This window comes from Pseudopodoces humilis, chromosome 8 (assembly GCF_049639895.1).
Source record: "Pseudopodoces humilis isolate 2021_Gansu_Grassland_sample_001 chromosome 8, ASM4963989v1, whole genome shotgun sequence".
NCBI lineage: Eukaryota > Metazoa > Chordata > Aves > Passeriformes > Paridae > Pseudopodoces > Pseudopodoces humilis.
The window spans coordinates 18,048,286-18,066,219 of record NC_142207.1 but is presented as its reverse complement, the minus strand read 5'-3'; the positions used below and the strand labels follow the sequence as shown (position 1 = coordinate 18,066,219).

Below are 17,934 nucleotides of genomic sequence, written 5' to 3'. Positions count from 1 at the left end.
AAGTGAGATTTGGTTTGCTGTATCTTCCGTGAAAAGTACAATTAAAATGAGATATTATAAGATCTCACATATACCAAAATAAAGTGCCACAGTAAATAAAAGACAATAGACTTAACTGCTGAGATCCTCAGGAGTTTTCTAAGTTTTTTTTCCCCATAAAAACTGGATTTTTCACAAAGTGGCACAAACTTTCAAACAGCTACACGCCTGTGAGAAAATAAGGAGTTTCTCCACAAAAATTTCAGAAGAGATCCAGAGAGATCCTAGGAAATCCCTCAGAGCTGAGTCTAGATCTGTTAAAGCTATCCAAAATCACCTACAAACATGATTTATTAATGGTTTTATTAATCATTTTAATAGAAATTATAGGAACTCCATAGGAATGAAAACAAATATGCATTGAACAAAGCTAATTTTCTGATTTTTTTCAAAGTCCTAAAACTAGGATAGCTGGAAGAATTTTTCTGCTTATTCAACCATGCTGATAGAGCTCATTTCTACCAGAAATTTCTCTTTGCCTCTTAGAGCATGGCTAACAGTCATCTGCATAAAAAAATAACCATTCTATTAAATCATGCAAAAACATTTGCCCAGAAGAGATGGAGCAAAAGGTCAAACTCCAGTTTCCACAGTGCATGGGATGTTAAGCTTAAGGAGCAATGCTTGGAGCTATTCTGGCCAACAGATACTTATGTACGCCTGTCGTTTACATGCCTCAAAGAAATAGCTGTTTCACATATGTAGAACTCTTTCTTTTCCTTTTCATTTTTTTTTTTTTTTAATTCACAAATCTCTTAAGTCTCAAACTCTAGACCTAAATCTGTAAATTGCCAAGGCAAAAGACAGGTCTCCAGTTTGAACAGTAGTTTATTATGTGTCATCTTTTTAAAAGACATAAATTAATCTCAATCAGAAGTTATTAGCTTTTGTTTAGTTCTTATGAAATCACAAAGGCTATTATTCTTGCCTTTAATGTCTGAGAGTCACTTCTGCAAATTACTTATTGAAGTGAAACTGAACTTTAATGTTATTCTAAATATGAAGTATATTCTCTTCCCAGTTCCAGTTACTTTAAGAGAAACTTCTTTGGTGACTTCTAATCATTAGCATTTTTTGAATTTTGTTACATCTCATTCAGATCTAAAATCTTTGCATCTGAGGTGTATTAATGCAGGCTGCCAGATTTTACTGCCGCCTGAAGAAAAAAGCTTTGGAATTTAAAAGGTTTCTGAATATTTTTCTACATAATGAAAACTCTTTGGTCTTGGTAGTTACTTTTGAAGAAGGGACTATTTTATATCACATTTATAATATTTTCAAACTTTACAGCCAGTAATGCCTGAGGCTAGCACATTGGTCCCTTTTAATGACCAATGCTGGATACAGTTTTGACAAGGAATAAGTACAATGGTTTTAGAAAGAACATGTCACATCAATCTTTGCTCTCTGTGACATTGTACACCTGTACTTTACAATTCAGTGCAGCAAACAGTTGACATGTTCTGTATCCTTATCATTCTTGGACAAAAGCAGATCAAGTTACAATTATTTTTCTTTAACATGCTAGAGTAAATTGTTTGAAATGTTTTGTCATCTCAGTGCAATATATTTTCATCGTTTAGTTATAAAGTTTAGTTAGAGTTTAGTTATAAAGACACTATTTTTAGTGCAGATAACTGCTATATGTACTATGAGATGCAGAGAAACTTTCTAAAGCAAAATCAACTTGGCAAGAATATGTTATTAAACAGAGCAATTATTCTAGGCATTCCAGCTTTTAAAGATTAGCAGATAAATAAATCATAACTTGAGGTTTGCTTAACAAAACCTCCCCTCTCTCCAAGTGATGATTACCCTTCATCTGACCAATTAAACCACATGACTCAGTAGCAATAAATGGAATGAAAACATATGAATGCAATCTCTCTGTTTATAGGTGTCCTGGGAGAACATTATTAGATTTTGTTACTAGCTCTGAGAGCACACTAGTGCACTTGTTGCTGAGGTATCATTTAATTCATTTCTCCACCTCTTAAAATCTGCCTACCTTAAATTGTATTTGTTCACTCTGAAATTGATTGCTTTCATTTCATCTTTGTTTATTGGTCTTGGAATATATATGTTAGATCCTTTTTGAATATGTCCATTGTCCTGTAAACATATTGTGCTTGAAACAATAGCTTCCTAGTCCTGGCTGGGCTCTTTGGACATTACATGGAATAACAAAATATTTCTTCACCCTTGATCTCTACAGTTTTGTTGCCTAACAAAATGAATTTATACTATAGTCTCTTCTTACTCAGTTCAGATTATTAATTGAAAAGCTACTATGTCAGGTCTATGGCTTATAAATATGCATTAGTAGCTGGTACGAAATTTATTAAAAGCAGGTGTTTCTTTTATTTGACACACTAGGGATAAAATGAAAAAAAAAACAAAAAGAAAGAGAAACTGAAGAGATTTATACACTTATGTCAGCCAGTGTTGAACTTAAAGTCATGTCATTACACTTAGCTAAATAGTGCAATTTCGGTCTCTTTCAAAAGGTAATGTTGGTAAGTAGTTGTAGGAATAGTTATAATATGTTTTATATCTTGTTGTCTTTAAGTATGTTAGTTCACAAAAGTGCCTGAGAATTACTAAGGAGAATTGTTGTAAAAAAATAATTGTATTAATAAAATAAAATATTTTATGTTAAAACAAGTTGATGACTTAATTGCTGAAAACTTACATGTGAGCTATGTACAGGGCCTGCCCTTATGAAACCCCATACAAGGGCTGTATTCATTCATATTTAACACTTCAAAATTATTTTTCTCTTTGGAACTAAGGTATTTCAACATTTGTATTTCAGCTGTTTAGTTAAAAATGACTGGATAGCTTTGCATTTATTCAGTCTTACTGGGAGCAAAACTGCACCTGGGGCAGGATTCCCAGACAGATTATTTAGAAATGTCAGGGCTTTTCAAATTACATTTTTAAATGTAATTTCTGTGTTGAACTTTCAGTGGTGATTCATTAAAAGTTGTAATCATAATTTAAATTAAAACAAGTGTCTGGCTGGAATTGTTATAAATTACTTTTGTCAAAGCAGCCTATTTGTTTTTGTATTTTGAATGGCCACTTCTGATTTTCAGGTCTGGCAGTGGAATCTAGTGAGACAGAGGAAAGGGAGGAAAGAGATTTTGTATATATATACTATGTATCACATATATACATTTTATATAGAGGGTTTTTTATATTTTCATATTTAAAAATTCAGGGTTTGGGGGGGAGCTGTTCCATACAGATGGTTCAATGCATTTATATTATAAATGTATATAGCTATTTGTTTGTGCCCTGTTGTTCCACTGATAGATTTTAAAGTTCTTAAGAACATTATTCAAAGTCTGTACATGATTAGAGAAGAACATAGGCCATACGTGAGCTATGTGTGATCTGGGCCTGGTTAGCCTGGAGAAGAGATGACTGAGAGGGGATCTTATCAATGCATACAATATCTTAAGAACAAAGAAGATGACTTCCAGTTGTGCCCAGTGACGGAACAAGGGACAATGAACACAAACTGAGACACAGGAAGTTCCATCTGAATATGAGAAGCACCTTCTTTACTTTGAGTGTGACAGAACACTGGAACAGAGTGCCTAGAGAGGCTGAGTAGCCTCCTTCCCCAGAGATATTCAAAATCCAGGTTTAAGTGATTCTGCAACTTGCTCTAGGTGAGCCTGCTTTGGCAGAGAGGTTGGCTTACAGGATTTCCAGAGGTTCCTTCCAATATAACCACTCTGTGATTCTGTACATGAACATTTACCATGACTTTGTGTGGCATGAGCATTTCTACAGACAAAACTTAGATTTTCTGCATTCTTCTTTTAGTGTGAAGATTGAGAATTGAATTGATTGATAATTGTTATATTAATGACATAGCATTTCTCTAATAGCACACCTACACCTATGACAAGACTGTCTTTGTATAAACAAATACATTAAGTATAGTCATTGTGCCAACTGACATATCACAGAAGATTGCAATAAATATAAGGACACTACCACAAAAAAGCAGAACTGGGGGTTCTCTAGTAATTTGACGTTAATCTAACCATCTTGTGGAACATTAGTTCACAAAAATTAGCTATTATAACACTACACTCTTATAAAACTTGACAAAGAATCAAATCTCTGAACCAGCTCAGGTTCAAAACTGTTTTTCATATACCAAATTCTATTGGAATTTCTGTTAGCATTAAGGACTATGCTTCTTATTTTTTAACAAAGTTGAAATAGCTTTTTATTTAGATTAAAATTTCTTTATTTTTCCAGGAGAAACAGATTCAAGATGTATTACTCCCCTTTAACTCTGATGTTAATTATGATGATGATTACCTTTGGACAATGACATAAAGACTTTCTAAAGAAAACTTCCAAAGATCCCTAAGATTTTTTTTATATTAAAAATTATAAAAAATATAAAATAAATATAAGCATATAAAAGTCCTGTTCAAGGACTGGTTTGATTTCCAAAATATGATGTGTTTGCAAAAATATGTTCCCAAGAAATTTAAAATGCAGACACCAGCTTCCCATCATTCATGGGTTTGCTAAATTAACATAATTACATGAAAGCAGAATGTATGCTGTAGAGACAATGGACACTTTTTAATTAAAAATATATTCCTTCTTAACTTCTGGAGGTTTATAATATTAAAATAAAAAGGAGAATTTTTTTTACTTTTTTTTTTTTTATAGGACTGTGGTATATGTTCACACTCACAGTCTCTTTGAAGCAAACAGGGGGCCTAGTGTGAACAGTATGATCAGGAGTGTCCCTGTATGCTCCATGTTTATAAAACCCAAATATTTTTAAGGTGAGGGTACATCTCTTTTGCTTAGTACACAGAGATTATTCTGTACATACAGAATGCATACATGCCCTGAAAATGTATTTGTGTTTCCTGCCACCAGATTCTGGAATTTGGTATTTATATCTGTCAAGCACACAGCTAGTGTAACTAAAATCTAAAGGACTACTCACAAATTGGCACAAATGTTTTTGGTTAAAAGCTAACTGAAAAGGGGATCTCTATTGATATGAGGGATATGGGACATGAGTTGTAGGCAGTAATCACCACTCCTACTGCTTTGTGCAGCTGTGATTTGGTAGGGGCCCTCAAGGTGGATACGTGCCGGCTGCCCTGAGGTTCTTGCTTCCAAATCAAACTGTGTGACCAGGGGACAGAGAATGGGGCTGTTTAAAGCTCTGCAGAACAGGCATTTAAAGGAACTGCAGGAGCTACAAGAAAGCAAGATATTAATTGCTTCTTATACTCATTTATTCTTGTTTTGTGGAATAATGTTTGTTTATTAAATCTCACATGACTGAACAAAGCTTGTAGCTTGATTTTCAATTAGGTGGGATCCGCAGTGGCCTCCACCCTAAGGCCGTGAGTCATTATACTGCACACGCTTGCTGACGATGCTCAGCATTTCTACACCTCACTTTCCGCAAACACAACACTCCTCAAACCGCCAGGCAGGACAAAACAATATGCTGCCCAAAGGACATTATTCACTCAATGCTGCTGCCCATGGAGCAGGTGGTGCTGGAGCCGCTGCTCTAATAATTCTTCCCAGGATGTCCAGAGGAATCCTAGGTAAGCAGATATAAATCTGCACATGCTCAGGAAGCCTGTCTAAGGGGAAGACTTTGAGCTTTGCTTTTTACATAAGCATACTACATTTTACACACTCGAAAGTGTAAACGAACATAGTGCCAAAAATACATGGTAGTATTTAATGAATAGGAAAGTATCAAGATAATTAGCAAGTTCCTCATACACCAGTTAGGGAGGCAGTCAGTGTCTGCACTCTGTTATTTACACATTCCTCCGTTCCCATGCATTTTAAAGGAAACAACACGTTTAAAACCAAATGCTCTATTCAGTGTATACGGACATGTGTTTTAAAATGGAATTATTTTCAGAAGAAGGTGCTCAGGAGGGTTATTCAGTGCTCGGTGTGGCTCTGTGGGCCTGTCGTGCTCCCCCCCGGCGCAGGCGGCGGTGCGGCGGGAGCCGGGCGGGAGCGGAGGCTGGCGGGCTGCGCTCGCCCCGCGCTCGGGATCGCCACCAGTAGGTGGAGCTGCCACGTCAGGTGCTGCGGGCTCGTCACTGCGCCCCTGCATCCCCCTGCCCGGCCCCCCTCCGCAGAATAAGCTGTTTTCTCATCTATGTTGGGTACCACAGAGTGACTGAGAACAGGAACCGGAGGCAGAAGCAGAGAGGATTCTGGAAAGGTCTCTGTGTTTTCCACCGAGAATACAGAGATTGCGATCAATTAGTAAGGCTTTGTGGATGGAAATCTGGACTGTTTCAGGAGGAGACACATATTACGTTAATTTTGGATGCTGGGCTTTGCAGTGATTTTTCATTCTCTTTCAATCAGGTAAGCTGGCAAAACATTTAATTTTACCTATCATCAGTCATGGCAACATGATCTTTTCCACATTTTGGAATTGGATTTTTCCCTCTGGTTTGCTGTTAAGGTAGAATCAAAGATGGAACGGGGAATTCAAAGCCATTTTGTACTGACTGATTGTGATGATGGTGTGATTTTTTTTTTTTTTCTTTTTAACCCCGTTAAATCCGATATCTGGTCTCTTACTCTTAATGTGATGTTGTAATGCAGTAGTCTTCCTCACAAAATCAGATAATTTTATAATCATGGTATACAGCATTAATTCCAAGCATTTTATAGAAGTGACCTTGTTTCCTAGGAAGAAAAATCTGGTGATATTCAGACTCAGGAAGAGAAGGTCTCATAAGATTCTGAGCATCTCAGATTCTGATGATTCAGGGATAAAATCTACATTGTTTTAACTGCTGTTTATGTGGCATTTGAAGAAACTCCCTTATTAGCTAAATTTTGTAAAAATACATAGGGACATATTTTCATTCTGTGCCATTTTTTCCATGGTTGTGTGTAGGAGAGAATGGACTCACCAACTGTTAATTAACCAGAGGTCCACACCAAATGTATAGTTCACATTTTGTCTGTAACATTAGTGTCAAGCTTAATATATGCTTCTTAATAGGACTGCTTGAAGATATCAACACAAGAATTACTATGTTTCTTCATTTTATTGTCCATTCATCTATTGTCTCTTTCATTGTTATCATAGTAATTAAAGCTCTCAGTTATTAAAGGTAAAAGGAAAATATCTACTGAAGACCACTTTAATACGTGAATTCTTTTTTTCACTAGGGGTTCTACAGATACACACAGACATTAGAGTTACGTATGTTATGTTAGTATTGATTTAGAAATTATTCCAAAAGAAAGCACTAGGGGACAAAAAAGCCAAAAAAAGCCCATATAGCAGAATAAGGAGCCCACAGTTTACACATCACCACCTCAATTCATATATATATAAAAAAACATGATTGGCTCTCAGGTGTTATTCAGAGTAGCAAGCAAGGCCTGTACCTGAGGCAGTGATGTGAAAGAAAGAAGTTTTAATTTGTATTCTTTATGGTGCCTGGGGTATCCTTGTTTAACTCCAAGATACTGAATCAGTAATAAGATGCTTGTTTTAGAAAGATATCATGTTTGCGTTTTCATAACTGACTTGTAAGAAAACAGTTTCAAAAAGGACTTTTAAACTCTAACAGTTTAATATTTAATGTTTGCTCTCTTGCACATCTCCATTTTGGGATGGAAGGTTTTTAAAGACAGGAATGTGAGCTGCTGCAGTAATTTGAAGCTTCATAGCACCTGTTAAACAGATATGTTGTTTATTAGGCCGTGATATTTACAGAAATTATGCTTGTGTCGTCAGTTTACAATTTTTCCCTCAATGAGCAGATGTTAGATCCCTATACTGATTTTCTGAGCTGTGCCAATTAAGCTCAGTATTGCAAAATTCTGTATAGGTAAATACTAGGTGTTAGCAAAGGAAGACAATTTTACATTTTCAATGAAGAACATGACACAACTTCCCAGTGCCCTCTGAGAGTGTCAGAGTGGTGATTTGGTCATTTCCCCTTATTATCAGCTTACCTGGAGTGGGAATTATCAAGGCAAAGAAGAAAGCATAAAAAGTAGGGTGTGTTTAATCAATATGCTGGTGATGCCTTTTATGCTTTCACCTCTTTTTCTTCACAGATGGCATTAGATGAGTTAACTTTTACATTATGAAGATTAGACATGGAGAGAAATTCATTTGCCATCAAAAGAGTAAGGATTTTTTAAGAAAAAAAGGATAGTGGGATGTAAGATGGAACTTTCTGGCTGATGATATCCATTTCCTTCTGCTGCTCCCATTTCAGCCCAATATAATTTGTTGTGTGTATGCTATATACTAATGACATTACTGCAGCCCCACAACTTTTGATGAATCATTGAATAGCAGATACTAAAAGAGATCTATGTACCAGGCAATCAGGCTGTGACCTTGTTCTCTAAAGTACTGATCTTGGCCCCTTTTATCTATATGCTCCTCTTGCCGTAAAATGACAAAGGAAAAGAATTGCTTGTACTCTGCTTCAGTTAAATCTAAGGAGAATAAATGCAAGTTTGTGATATATGGTACTTTATTTGTGTGTTTTCTGAATTCTGACAATGATTATTGTAAATAAGTTTCAGAAAGTGGCATTTACTCTGTTCTTTATCACAAAATTCTATTTAGAAGTTAGAAATTTAATTTATTAAATTCTAGTTAGCTTATTTTTCACTCAGTATAACTCTTCTGTTTTGTTTTTTTACCTTACAGCTGTTAATCAGTAAGATATACCGTTGCCATTTGCAAGAAATATTGGTTTTTTCATCCTTACCTGAATAAATAAATGGTTTAAAGCATCACAGTAAAACTGATGCCCACTAGTTCAGGCTGCTTGCAGAACACATGTATGTGCTCTGAGCTGTGGTATCAATCAGTCCATCAAATCAACTGCCAACCACCACAAAAATCACCTGTAGGAAAAAGGCATCCTCTTAACTGGAAACCTGATATTATTCATTACATCTCCTTACATTCACTATTCCTGACTAAAAGCTGTGAAGCACCTTGCAATGGCGTGTCTGAGTCTGATACTGACCAATAGGACCTTGATACTGCAGCTGGCATCATACAACCTGTTCATCTGCTTTCATCAAAATTTTCTTTATGAGCAGCTGGAATCTTCAGTATATTACTGTGATAGTGTTATTGCTTGACTTTCCTTCCCTTATGATGAGGTAAAGCAGAGGGAATAGGGATAAAAGCAGCTCAGGCAGGGACTGTGATACTTGAAAATATAAATATAGAGTAGGTACAGCATATGCTCTTGGGTAACCATAATGTGTGTGTACTACCACTGTAATCCTAAACAGGAGTAAGCAAATTAAATTCTACATCACAAAAGTATCCAGTTTCTCATTTTTTTGTTACACAACCCCAGATTATTTCTTCACAGTACAAACAAACAAACAAACAAACACAATAAACCAACAACAGCAAAAAAAAACAAAACTCTAAGATCCAAATCTCAAACAAAAAGTACCAGATAATCCACCCCAAAATGGTGATTTCAAAATGTTGCTAAATTTTAATGTGGTCCCCAGTCTTGGTAACATCCTTCTTATGAAAAATTGCTGTTCATTTACTCTATCAATTAAGACAGATCACAGAATATGTTTTACAGTGAAAAATGCAACTAAAAAAGTTATTATTTAATTAAAGAGATGAGGATTTTTCACATGTAAAAGCTTAAGGAAAGTGTTAATCAGATTAATTATTTGTCTAGTTAATAATTTTCATTGCTATTGATCTTATGACTGAGTAGTTTTACTTAGGTAATCACAGAGCTACCATGTGCACAGGTCCCTTGTTCAACCTGGAATTGTTTTTCCTGTTACTTCTCTGGGTCAGCCTTCTGGATGTCATATACCCTTTTCCAAATGGTCATATTTTGAATATGCATATATTGAGTGTATAGTCCGTATGCATGGGTCTGGCACATGCCAGATATATCAATTGCATACATGCTGTACCTGCTCAGGGAAGCTGCTGTTTCACGGGTGCTGAAGTTACTCCATATAGATCAGCTGAAGAGCACATACAGCTGACTCCCTGTCCCTGAGATGCAGCAGGGACATCCTCATATTTCTTTCCAAGATTTCCTGAGTGAAAGTAATGAGGTACACCGGTGAGTCTGAGAGGATATCACAGATTCCAGTAAGGAAAATGGCTGGGATGAGTATCAGCACTACTGGTTCTGTGATCCCCTTTACCATACATACCCATTATAACCACACAACAGGAAGATCTTGGGATAAGTATACCCTGCAGGCAATTCCCATTTATAGATTATTTATACTTAAATTAGATGTTGCTTATTTAATTTTAAGACCCTCCTTTTTGGTGTGAGAGGGGATCAGTGTTCATGGTCTTTTAGCATAATTTATTTTAAGAACAATGTGAAGCAAGAAACTTTATCTGCTTAACCATAAAATATTATTATGTATGATTATATAGGATTCTAGGTAGTTATAAGTTTGTGTTCAAAATCACTATAGAAATGCAGATGAAGGCAACAAGGAAATGAAATGTTCACGGGAAAAAGAGTTCCTTTTATGTAGGACAACAAAGCACTATGTGGCCTGGCTACTGTATTAATTGAAGAAAAGTCTGTCACCATTTCTCATAAATTGTGTCCTTTCACTGCCTGGTAGTCCTGGAATAGAAGCAGAAATTTTTGAATCCATGTAGCCTGAATTCAGGCCCACAGGTCCCAATTTCTTGCCTGCCTCGGTTTGCAAATCCTGAAAACTCTGTCCTTTCTTAGGCATTATTGACTATCTTTTAATGTCTGGACACACTGAGGAATTCCAAATTTGTGTTGGTTAAAAATAAAATCATAGGAACCTAAATTTGTTGGTTCAGTTTTAAATACATCTAAACACAAAGTTTTCAGATGTTAAATGAATGTGCCTCATTGCCTTCTCAAACGCCAGTCTCAGAGGACAACTGTGCAACTGTAGCAAGACTCTGATACAAGAATATTTTTATCCCTTTTTATTAATATTTGAAATATACATGTGACAGTCTTGGAAACCTGAATGTGAATTTTTGTCACACTTTTAAATGATGAGTGAAGGTATACACCTAACTTAGACTCTTGCACCTTATCAAGGAGAAAAATAAATTCCCCTCATCGCAAACAGCTTTGAATGTTTTTAAATTTTCTTTAAGTTTATTCTGACTTAATAGCCCAATAATCTTCAAAACTTACGACAGATGAAAGCAAAAGTACCAGGCTTTACAGGTAGAAAGGCAATCAGTAATGTTATTTTTATGTCTGAGTCGTGTAAACTTGATGACAGAAATAAGTAGGCAATTTCAAAAGGGCCCAAGAGTCCAAGGTCAGATTGAACTGAAGGAGGGCAATCCTAATGTTTACTGTCATTTAAATGAAATGTCTAAAGAAGAGCCTGTCACTAATATTTAAAGCCAAAATGCTCGCATGAAGAAATCTGACCTGAGACAGAAGTTCTGACCAAAATCAATATGGATAAAATTCAACCTGTATTATGAAGGATTTTCCTACCTACTGAGTGAAGCTGTAACTGAGCATTAAAGGAGTCTTCCTGAAAGGATTTTGCTAACAAGTTTATATTACTTGCCGTGTATTTTCTACATATCAATTTGCTTTAGTTATTATTATAATAGGTAGAATACTAGAATTCTAGCAGCTGCTACATCACTAGCTATCATTCCATAGCGTATAGCACTTAAAACTATAGGCCTCTAATTAATACAATATTTTGTTAATATACTGAAATTTCAACTTTATGAGGGATAACTTTTAGAGAGGTGGTAGAAGTTGTAACTTAAAGGGTTTTCACCTTTAGATTTATTACATGCAGGTAGAGACTGAGATCTAAGTCATACTTCCATACTCCACTTGGAAAACATTCCAGAATTAAGGCTTGAATATATTTTATTAGACAGTTCCATGACGCCTGAATAAATGCCTTGGAGAAATCCATGCACTTTTTTCATATGCTGTGTTAAACCTTGGGTATAAAGCACTCTATTTTCATATTGACTTTATGTGCATTTTCTTTCTTGTGTAGTAACGATCACATTCAGCCGAGGACTCTGTGTAAGCCTCTCAAACAGGAGTTCCAATTTTTCTCCTGTGGTTTCCTAGACAACTGTCAAATTCCAAATACAGTCAATGAATCTTATGTTACATGAAGTTTATTCTTTCATATTTTGTATCGACTTGTTTCTGTGGCGTAGTGAGTCTAGAAGTGTTTCAGCTGCATAGTTCTTAATGAGTCAATTAATTTCCTAAGTTTAGTTCGTTTTTCTTAAATTCATAAACAGTGTTTTCTGTTGCAAGTGCATTTTCGTAAGTTTCCCTATAAAAATTTAGGAGTACTACTTTACAAACAGAGCTTTCTATTTCTTTTATACAACAAAATCAATATTGTGATGTATTTAGATATTGCTCACTGATGTTTTATTGTAACTTCTTTAACACTTTTTCTGTGGATACTGTTATATGTGCCAGTGTTTCAACTGTCAGCACTTTTAAATTTTGAATACGCAAAGTACTAGGAATTTGTTTAATTTGGACAATTAATTTTGTGGATAACTCTGTTTCTTGTTAATCTAGAACTGGATTAACACTTTTATAATTGCTCAACACGAGATATCCATACAGCTGCCCACAATTCTGTTCATTGTATTTACCTCTAACATGGGATTTCACTTAGGTGGCACCATCACTGGCCTATTGTCCTGTGATGGTCTTCTAAGAAAATCTCCTTTTGAATAACCCCATTCCTTTATTTTCCAGTTTATCATTATATTTTAAGGGAACTGAAGAGCATGAGGATATAGTTTATAACATTTCTTTGAAGCAATATCATGTCTCAGAATTTAAACCTTTTCTAACCAATTTTAGATTAAATGCTTATGTCATATATGCAGAAGACTTCAGGAGAGAGCCTTAAATGAAAGAATCTATGTAATCTATCCATCAGGAATCACCTCTGACTAGGCCTGAGATTTTACCTATGCTTAATTCTTGGAATATGAATTAAGATAAACTGCCCTAAATAAAAATATTTTGGTCAACAAAATATCAGCCAAAATAATATTCTATCATCACTTTCAGCTACAGTAAAACTGTGTAATCTGCACCCATCCATGAAAATTTCTGGTATTGGAGTGAGAACCAAGGATATTAATTCAAGAAAAAAAACCCTAGAGGTTTGGGGTTTGTTTTTTTTTTAATTTGCTTGGAGTTTTTTTTGTTTGGTTGGGTTTTGGGTATGTTTTCTTTGTTTATTTGTTCAGTTGGTTTCCTCCTCTTTTTCTTCTTCTTGTTTTTTTAGTGTATTGCAAATTATAAAGAAAAATATATGTTAAAAACTATATGAGATTAGATATTGGTTGAAATCCTGTAATGAAATTACACTGACATAGCCTAGGTCTACTATAAATTCAGGACAAAGGACACACAATTCAGCCAGCCTGCTTCCTTCAAGTTTTGCTGTAATTACCACTTATACTTCCATGATGCATAGAGGTAAAGACAAGGTTTGGGTTATATATGAAAAAGGGTTCTCTGCCCTTTATTTTAATTCAAAATACAGATTTGTTGAAATTATCTGCTCTTCTAGTGTTATTAGTAATTCTCATATTAAAGATGAATTCCTCAACATTTTACACACTAGCAGATATTTTACAACTGGAGAGAAGTTACACTTCCTTTTTGGAAAAAAATTGTCATATGAATGTTTAGTATTAGTGATTGTTCTTTTATTAGGAACTTCTAGAATCCCTTTCATATTATTTTGAAAGTTGTGAGCAAAAGCACTTAAACATTTTGCTGTATCTGACCACGAGATCAAATCTCAGCCACAGTGCTGCTTGAGAGGCAGAATCCAGATGCACCCAATAGTCAAAGGGATGGGGAAGTCCCATCTGTACCCCCAGGGAAAGCTGCATTCAGTGTAAAATATGCATTGGTGGATAAGTATCAATGGTGGCAGAGTCATGATTCCCTGAGGTCAGTACTGGAGACACAGCTTTCAAATGTCTTCAGTGGAGCCTCTCCAGTAGTGAGTCACCACAGCAAAATGTACTGAATCAGTGCTTCGCTCAAAATGACCGGGGAACTGAAAGAATTTGTTCTTAGCCATCACTGGGATGAGTTTATGTTACATTATTAAACAATGGAAGTCTAATTATGTTACCACTTATTGTATATTTGGGAAAATACAATTCTAGATTGATAGGAAATAGTACTAAGCAAATTCTAGGTTAGTTTTTGAAACACATTCTCTGTACTTGAAGTATTTGGAGATCCTCTTTCTTTAAGAGTAAGAGAAGCAGTGGTCTAAGAGAAAGCTTTCACTTTTTGTTTTCCCACCTTTTGTGTTTTCTCTGACCTGATCTGTGTCTACTCAGATTTTCTTTATTTTATCTACAGAGTTTCTACTGTGGCTGTTCATTCTCACTGTATTTGGAGAAAAGTATTATTAAGAGCTGCTTTGGCAAGAGCAGAGACCTAAAAGAGAGGGATGTCTTCTTTTCTTCTCTAGGAGTAAAAGCAAAATAACAACATAAAACAGTAAAAAAAATAAATAAAAAATAAAAAAGCCAGAAATATATCTAGATGAGATATCCAAATGAGAATAAATATCTCAAAGACTGCTCATCTGAATCTCAATGGCTGAAGACTAATATGTGTCAGATGTAAGTAGACTATTTAAATTTAAAGAACTGGATACCCAGATTATTAAAGACTGAGGAAGACATGGCCAACTTTTGGCCAGCTCTTGTAATGATGCAAGTAATATATACTGAAGTACCTGAAGAATATTGTGTTTTTATGATGTTATATTCCTTGGCAGAGAAGAAAAATTCTGTTGCACAAAGAAAAGCATTAGTACCAAAAATCTCTATGATAGATAACTTGAAGAAGTACCCATATGTTCATGCAAATATAGAGTTAATTAGCTTCCATGCCTGCTTAAGGACAGCAGATCCGTTGGGATTAATGATACACTGTTCAGTTCCCCAAATGACAGGTGAGAACACTTCTGTTAGTCTGGGAATTACTGTCTACCATGTCTTACCCCATGTCTACTGAAGGCTGTACTAGTGATGCAGTCATTCCAACAAGACCCATTTTTCCCTTTTAGTGAAAGCAAGCAGGTAAAAGATGAGGCGGAGTCTTTGAAAAGCACACTTAAAGAATATTCTTAAATGTATTTTTGTTCTGTACTAGATTTTATGAAATAACTAATTTTCAATTGTTTTTCTTATTTCTCACTGCTCCTAGGTTGGAAAAATATGTCTATGTGGATATGTAGACTTACCCTTGTCTACTGAAATTAATTTTTGATAAGCTTTGGACACAGGAACAAAGAATGAGAGAGGCTTGAAGGAACTGCAGTCTTGAAGAAGGTTCAGGTCTCGAGGAGAAGCCTTCCTTACCAATTTATTTTCTGCTAGAAATGCAGTCTTTTTCTTTTCACATTAGCAAAAGATGCAGAGCTTAAATTCTGAGATTTGGCATTTCTTAGAAAAATAAAGGTAAGACTGTCTTTTCTTCTCAGCCAGAAATAATGTTTCACTGCAAAAGATGGCTAGTTGATATTCTGCTACATATCTTCACTAAAATACCAGTGAAAAAATGACAAAAACACTTTTATGAGGTCCAGCTGTAGAAATCTGTGTTACTTATAGTGGAGCTACTTTTCTTTAGAATGTAAGGAACTCTTATATTGGAAGGTATTTACAAGATGTTGATTAGAGTACAGTATTCCAATGAGGTTGATGGACTGAGAAAGAGACCCTTCCTCTTCCTCTTAAATTGCATATGGTCTTCATTTGTCCTTCTTTAGGTTTCTCCAGTACTTCAAGTGTTGACACTTGATCTCTTTTCCCCCATTCTCAGAGGCAACTCATGGTGTTAATGAAAATACAAGGCAGGCTAACTTTTAAAGAATTCCTGGAGGTTTTGGTCAATTTTATCTATAAGATTGTCGTGGTTGGGTCAGATAATTTATTTTGGGAGTTCTACAACTTGCAGGTAGGTATCTGAGGAATTCAGGTTTATCCCTTTACATAATTGAATTTTTGATTACTAAGAACTAAAATAAAAAATAAGAACAAATTAATTTGAAAGTAAATGTTGGAGAGAGGTCAAAGGAAGGAAAGGGGTGACTGGAATGGCAATGGGCACAAACAGACAAATAAGCGAGGGAAAGGCTATCCTTAGCAATGTCTGGTGAGAGGGAGTAGGGTCCAACAATATTTTCCCAAGAAGCAGCTTCTGGATCTTTCAGACAGGTCTGAAATTGCTTCCAGTCTGTAATCTAATCTGTTTTGAGTGTTTTCCCATCTGCCTAGTCTTTCACCAATCAGACTGAACCTCATGTAATGTATTCTACACAGATTTCCAAAGTCTGATATTGTTCTCTTTTGCTGAGGTTGAGGTTTTTAAGGTTTAGTTAATGTACTTTCACACCTAATTTCAAGTCATCAGTGAGAACATGAAATAAAATTTCATGCAATACCCCTGAAGCACCTGAAGCTTTTACTATATTTACTGTTCTTTGGCCAGGTTTCAGCCTATGTGAGTTACCAGTTCACATTCAGCCACTTATTTTAAATCACTGCATTCTAAATCATTTTAAAGCAAGTTTATATTAAGGAATATTATTTCTGTGACATGCCCTTATTAGTTGTATATAAGTTGTATATAAATATAAGTATTTTCATCTTCTGGGATTTATTAATTTTATTAATAAACACCTGGTGGTGATTTCATTATTTTTATTTTGAATTGTTATGTAACACTAATGCTTATAGGCTACTGAGGCTGACTGTACAAATACAGGCAAAATACAAAACAGAAATACAGTCATTGCTACAGATAAATTATAGTCTTAAAAAAGGACACAATGTATCAATAGTAAATGTTAAATTTAGTGGAAAAAAGGAAAATAAATCCTATGCATTCATCGGGGGGACCAATAATAACAGATTGTCAAAGTTTAAATTACTAGATTACAGTTTAAAGAGGCAGGTTCTGACCAGGTGCTAAGTTTTGGAGGCTGTTTTCACCTTTGAGGAAATCACTCCTTTCCTTGAAATACCTGTTTTTATGAAACCAACTTTCATGCATTCCTTGCCTTAGGACCAAAGGACAATTTTAACTGAATGTCTCTTTAGATATCTCAAAGAAATCTGCATTGCATTGCATTTACCACTGTGAACTACAGCAGTGGCATTTTGAGTCTCTTTTGATCTTTTTGTAATTCTGCTTTTTTACTAGAATGTTTTAAAGGAGTAAAAAATAGGGTAAATATGCCAGGATAAATGGCAAACGATGGTAAATGTCGATTTAAAAGATTGAAAAGATAATGATCTGTAACTTAAAAAATATATATTTCAGACCACACTTTTCTTCATGAAATTATTCTCTGTGCATAAAAGCCATGAGAACTGTCAATAAAAATATTTCATTTTAGTTCTTCACAAGAAACTAATACTTACAAATCCTTTTCTTTCTAGAACAAATTGAAGGCAGCATTTCCTGATTTGGAATTTGATTGAAGCACAGTAACTTAAATGTAACTTACCTTCTCTTTCAGAAAACCAATACCTGAATTTTGCAAAGCAACTTCCCAAACACTAAGAGCAGGAGCTAGGATGACTCATTTTTTCAGACTGTCCCAGGATATGTTCTCTTGTATCTCTCCTTGTAGGGACAGTAAGAGCTTGAATTGATGTATTTTTCTGATATCAGCACAGAAGAGCTACACTTTTTATTTCTAAACTGCAGAAAGTAATCTCTAGCTAATGCTGAGGTGGTGCCACCCTGTTGTTTCTGTCTGCCCTGCTGTGGGAGAACCACTTTTTGATTTGGA

The 17,934-nt window shown here is 35.2% G+C and overlaps 1 protein-coding gene across 1 annotated transcript in view; it reads left to right on the top strand.

Moving 5' to 3' along the window:
- The first annotated feature begins 14,644 nt into the window (after positions 1-14,644).
- LOC102108924 (sodium channel protein type 2 subunit alpha-like) overlaps positions 14,645-17,934 on the top strand; it is a 61,019-nt gene continuing 57,729 nt past the window's right edge. Inside the window, exons 1-2 of the mRNA XM_088059137.1 lie at positions 14,645-14,749; positions 15,339-15,592. The gene's annotated coding sequence lies outside the window, so the exon portion shown is untranslated. The remainder of the gene's footprint in view (positions 14,750-15,338; positions 15,593-17,934) is intronic.